The sequence below is a fragment of the Panthera pardus genome, unplaced genomic scaffold (assembly GCF_024362965.1).
Source record: "Panthera pardus isolate Hobbes unplaced genomic scaffold, ASM2436296v1 HiC_scaffold_21, whole genome shotgun sequence".
In the NCBI taxonomy this organism is placed as follows: domain Eukaryota; kingdom Metazoa; phylum Chordata; class Mammalia; order Carnivora; family Felidae; genus Panthera; species Panthera pardus.
The window spans coordinates 40,016,333-40,022,508 of NW_026526777.1; the positions used below are offsets into that span (position 1 = coordinate 40,016,333).

The following is a 6,176-nucleotide window of genomic DNA, read 5'->3' on the forward strand; positions in this document are numbered from 1 at the left end:
TATTAAGAGAAAGAATAGGTCTCCCAGCCGAGAATTTGGGATACTTGAATATTTAAAACAAGTTTTCTTTAATATGAGGTGCTTCCTAAAGATCAGATATGATATCTAACAGCAGGCCGGGGAATGCAGAACATCCTGCCTCTCCTTTCCCTATCTCTCTTTTCCTTCCTTGTCCCCAAGTGCCCACGTACCAACACCTTTCCTTCCTCCTCCTTCAGAGCAAACAAACAGGTCTCCATATACATCCAATTATGAAAAACAATACCTAGGAAGTCCAGTACTCTCCTTGAAATTAGCCATGATAGGTGGTCTACCTGATATAAACGTGTTGTGAATGTTACGTGAGAAAGCATGAAGTAACTAAGCAGACACACTAGACGTCAGAACTCAGGGTGGTAGGCCAGGTCCCAAACCCTATGTTCATTTTTCTGTCCTCATTTTCCTTGGCTTCTTGGCAGCATTTCACACAGTTGACTACTACCTCTTTCTTGAAACATAACCCCCCTTGGCATGCTCTGCCCCATTTCTCTAGCTACCTATTCTCTACCCTATCTCTAAATGTTGGAATTACTCAGGGTTCAGTCCTGGGTACTCTCTGTCCTTGATTAATCTCCTTCTCTCCTTGATTAATCATGTCCATTCACATGGCTTCAAATGTCACCTGTAAACGCTGACTCCCCAATGTACATCTCATGCTGAAATCTCTCTTCTGAGCTCCATGTTAGAGCTAAATACTTTTTTTTTTTTTTTTTTTTTAAAGTAAGCTCTATGCCCAACATGGGACTCAAACTCACGACTTGGAGATCAAGAGTCGCATGTTCTACCAACTGAGCCAGCCAGGCACCCCAAAACTAAATTCTTAATTCACATGTTTTTTAATCCTGTTCCTCTTTCAGTCTACCCTAATGTGCTTAGTAGCACTACCATCTATACAGCTATACCAGCCAGAAACTTAGGAGCATCCTCGATGTCATAACTTCTCACCTTCTTCATCCATGCCATCTTAACAACCTTGAATCAGCCCACATCTTCTCATTGCCTCTGCCAGCACTCTGGGCCAAGCTATCAACATTTCCCACCTGGACCACTACAGTAATCTTCTAAGAGTTTGCCTACATTCCCTTCTCTGTGAGGCAGCCATTTTTCTCCAGGTTAAAAACCTTCAATGGCCTCCTACTGTGATTTGGAAAAAAAAAAAAAGTCCAACTATTTTACTAAGAGTTCTGCATGATCTGACCTTTGCAAGCCTCTCCAATCCCATATTGGGCCATTTCTCTTTTTCTCACTGTACCTAAGACATCCTGATTTTCTTTTAACTTCCTTATTTATGCCAAGCTCCTTCCTATCAGGACCTTTGGTTATGCTCGTTCCTCTGCAAGGAACATAATTAACCTCTACTTTCCATGTAGTTGGCTCCTGATTCATTGAGGCTTAGTTCAAAGATCCCTTCCCTCCCCAGGTCTTCACTCATTATTCTCTGTATCAAGGTCCTCCAGAGAAACAGAGCCAATAAGATAGATAGGTAGATAGATAGATAGATAGATAGATTCATACATACGTACATACATACATACATACATACATATATTGTTGGGGTAGCAAGTCTGAAATCTGTGGGTCAGTCCAGCAGGCTGGAAACTCTCAGAAGCTGATGCTATAGTCATTAGGCTTATTCCTTATCTTCCTCAGAGAAATCTGTTTTGCTCTTAAAGTTCAGCTCATTGGATGAGGCCCACTCTCATTATCTAGAATTGTCTCCTTTATTTAAAGTCAACTGATTTTGGATATTAACTACATATACAAAATATCTTCACAGCAACACCTAGCTTAGTATTTGACTGAAAAACTGGATACCAGAGCCTCATCAAATTGACACATAAAACTGTCATATCCTGCTAGAAGGATTTGACTCCTTTCAATCTTCATTTCTATGCCATTGGCATATGCATCTTATTTCCTCACGCCAGGTACCTTGATAAGGGCCTAGATTTTTTTCCTCATTACTATTCCCAAGGCTGGACTGAGGCATGCTTGACGGGGCAATAGAATTTGTAGGCTAGGGAATTGCCTCCATAAATTCCCCCTCACTTGTATTTTTCCAGTCAAGAATTTTGCCACTTAGAGAGGATACTAAATTGTCACAAACATTGTCAAAATATAAACTCTACAAGTAGTAATAATAGTTACCTTGTTATTGGACATTCTAAACTGGTCTTGGTAAAGAAAGGGAAAGGGTCTGTCTATGGCACAGTTTTGAGTAAGGCTCACTCTTACCCTCAGAGGAAACTACCTTCTCCAATCCCTTCTCCATTTAGTCCCTAATGTGTACATCTTTGCCTTGATTTCCTCCTCTCTCTAAACCGTGGCTTTCTATGACTCTGAATATTCTTTTTTTTTTTTTTGTACTTGAACCTGATTATTCCAGAATACTTAATTAATGTCTGGTGTTTCCCAGATTAGCACCCAGCTGTGTTACTTAGTATTTGAGAATCCTGAAGTTTTCCTTGCAAGAAAATAGGTATCTTTCTTCTTCTTTCTTTTTTTTATAATGACATAACAGTAAAGCACCTTTCTCCTTATACCATAACAGGAAGAGTGCACATTATAAAATGACAGGGGAAAATTTTTGGGAAAGACAGAGCCTTGATCATTTTCCAGTAATTAATTAAGAGGCACATCCTACTGAAAACAATGCAAAATCGCCACCCTTTCCCAAAGAATGGGAGTAAAAATACAGGGTTTACTAACTGTAGTCAAGTAACTTCTTTAGCCATAATTATCCTAAGATTCCCAAACTTGGAAAAATCTAGGGTACTTGCAAATGGGAAACATATCAAGTGACCCCCACCTGCAATCTTTGCACAAATAAGCGATGGGCAGTGGGGGCGGGGGGAGGCTAGCTGGATGGTGAATCATGTGGGCCACTTGCTTTGCCTCCTTCTTGTGATAATGATCTTCTACCAACCCACTGAGCACCTCAGGGGGTGGGGGGAAGGCAGGAGTGGGGACAGGATATTATCTTCAATTTGGTCTACCTTGCTTTTCTTTAGAAGTACCAAGAGAAGGGAACAGAGGTTGAAATTAATGAGGTGGAAATGAGATTCTGAATTATCAGTGCATTTCAATTATCTCTGCTCACCCTTGCTGGTTGACCGCACTCAATTTCCTTTAGGCTTCCCTAGGTAGAGAAGTCTAGACTCATGAGAAAGAATTACTTCTCTTTCATGGGAGCTCTATTCCCTGTATCTACCTCTATTATTTTAAAGCGAGACTTAAAAAACTTAATGAGGCCTAAGTAGAACAACATTTTTACTTTTCATTTGTTGTCAAAAGCCTTGAAGACATTTTTGTCAATAGAGAAAGGGTTTTCCCTAGTGTCTTTGGACCATATTTCTAAAAAGCTTCTCCATGTCACTTCTCTGCCTGTGGTCCCCAGAGTGTAAGTAACATAATACACCCTCTATGTACTACTTTCTTCCTCAGTTTCTCCTGCCCTTGTTGTAGAAATAGCTTTCATTCTTCAAGACTGCTTTGAAGTTCTAGTGTCAGAGAACTTCTGCAAAAACCAGATATGGGCTTGATGTGCAGTGGATTGAGAAGGTGAAATAACATAATGCCCACATGCCATAGCAGTGAAAATTCAATTATGTTCTATCTCCATGGGTATAGTAAACAATGATGCACCAGGCAGAGAGATCATAAAGTTAATTCTTTTTTAAAGGAAAAGAAAGAGTATAGCTAGGGAAGAAAAGAGAAGGGTTTTTGTCTCTGGTTGACCAGCTAGCTCAAAGATCCTACCAGAAATAGTGAAAACTGCAGCCACTTGATGATGGCTTACAAGAAAGGGAATCTCATTGGTTTGAGATCCTTTGTTTTGGTCTTTTTTCAGGACCTGGAGTGGGCCTGCAAGTAGGTAAAGTCTGGATTAAAGAGAAGTGAGGAGAGAGAATTCCAGTCAGAATCTGACAGGGCACAATGGTCAGAATGAGCACAGTGATGGTGGTGGTGGGGAGAGGGGTGGGCGCTGAGGAAGGTCGTCTGCCTAAGGGAAGGGCTGTCTCACAGGAGAAGGATGTAAGCCTCTTCTTTGAGGAAGAAGGGTCAGGGACAGTCTCGGTGTGACTGAGTAGTGGCCTGTGCTGGTTCTGTCTGGCAGAAAGCCTCCATTAAGAGCTTCTGAACTGCCAAGGAAATTAGTCCCCAATTCAGCCTAGTTAAAATTCAACCTCCTCCTCCAATCCCACTCCTTCAAGATCCTGTCTTTTGGCCATGAGACCTTTAAAATTGCTGGAATAATGGGGCAGAGAAGAAAAGGTTAACTGTTTTCCGTAAGCAATTAATTTGGGCATGCTATTTGAATAACTAGTATTCTAGTATTCTCTTAATTTGTTTTCCACTTGAAATTCAAAGCAGATTCATAACTACTCCATACAAGGACAAGATCTAGAGTTTTCTATCTGTCACCTCTATAGATGAATTATGTAATTACACACACACACACACACACACACACACACACACACACACACACATTTCCAGAGTTACAACTTACTCCCCTCATTCAGTTTCGGTAGGTTCTGACCTGGTGCCCTTCACCTTTTAAATGGTGAAGGCAGTAGAGGAAATCTTAGCATTTGACTTTCAGCTCATCATAAACATACAGCTGTATATACAAGTTGTGTAAGAAAGCACACAATTACCATACCACTTGAAATAAAAATTGGCCATTTCCTTCAGGAAAAAAAAAAATGTTGGCCTAGGAATCTTGTATTGTTCTCCTCCTTCTCCTTCTCCTTCCTCTTTTTTTCCTCTTAATTCTTGAAACCTACCAAGAAGATCCCAGGGAATGCATATAGTTTGCAAGTTTGGTTCTTGGTTATTCCAAAATACTCCTTTTTGGGATATACACGGATGTCTGGATCTTTATTGGATATGGTCTTTGCCCAGATGCCTAGCTCAGTCTGTTTTCTGGCTATTATCTTCAAGTGAAATCCAAATCTCTAGGAGGAGCTTAAAAAAAATAATAGCACCTGGTCTGGCACTCAGAATCTTAAGGGCTGAAAGCCAGAGCAGATTCTCTAACTATAAGAATCAAACCATTCATCGTCTGCCCTTCAGGTCTGCCAGCCAAGAGGGAACAGGAAGCTTGCTGTGAGTCCAAGACTGTGGAATGCAAAACCCCAAGCAGTTACTTGCTGTGGTTTTAAGCTTTGTCCTGGAAGTTAAGAACACTGTGAATGCTCTTCTAAATAACATTCTAGCCAATAAATACCCACCTAGCACCTAAAGTCTTTGAACCTACTCTAGTATGCACTCTTTACACGATATTTCAGCACCACATTAGTCTTTAAGGAAAATTTAATATGGGTACTTGTGTACCAAGTACCCAGATTGCCTGCATGATTAGGTTTCTATTTAAGACTGAGCAGATCAAATACCCTCCCTAAAAATCCTTAGTAGGCATTTTAATGCTTTTTGGAAACCTCAGCTAGCTATTGGACAAACTTTCTCATGGGTCACCCTTGATTTATAGTTCACAGATTTGGATGGGGTGAGGGGGCAGTTTGAGAAGGATCTGAGTTTGCCATGTTTAACATGTATGTGCATTTAGACTGTATGCTTGCTGGCAATCCAATTTAATAGCTCATTTCCAAATCCTTTCTTGGAAAAGGAATGTAGATTACATAATCATGAAAAACAAACCTGTTGCCATCCAGCATGAGCTAACATGTTACAGTACTTTATGGCCGAAGGTTATTAAGCCAGCACCCAGTTTCTTGCACCAAGGGGAACACTGGGAAAGTGAAGGCCTGCCAGTTTTGTTAAAGGAATGCCACTTAGTGGTAACGACACAGGCAATTCACCTTTCTTGTTAGAGCACGCTGCCCGGGGACTTTGGGTTGATTAAATAAGTGTTCCTTGACCGCTGATTAGGACTGTGTGATCATTAGCAACTGAGAAGCCCATTAAAGCAATTCTTAAGATTAGCTGGTCTCAGTAGGAAGACCACCTTGGGTGTTCCTAGTCCTCAAGATTCCCATCAAATGCATCTTCTGCTGTGCGGCCTTCCCTGACACCTATACTTCTGGCCAAGAGAAGTAATGAGCCCTGATCTGGCGTGGCCGTCCACAAGCATACAGTGTCTGTTAAATTCAACCAAAGAATTTTGGTGTTCT

General features: G+C 40.9%; 1 protein-coding gene across 1 annotated transcript in view; it reads left to right on the plus strand.

Annotated features, from left to right (window-relative positions):
* Positions 1 to 6,176, plus strand: part of CENPF (centromere protein F) — a 100,679-nt gene that overhangs the window by 16,803 nt on the left and 77,700 nt on the right. The gene's annotated exons all lie outside the window — the stretch shown is intronic.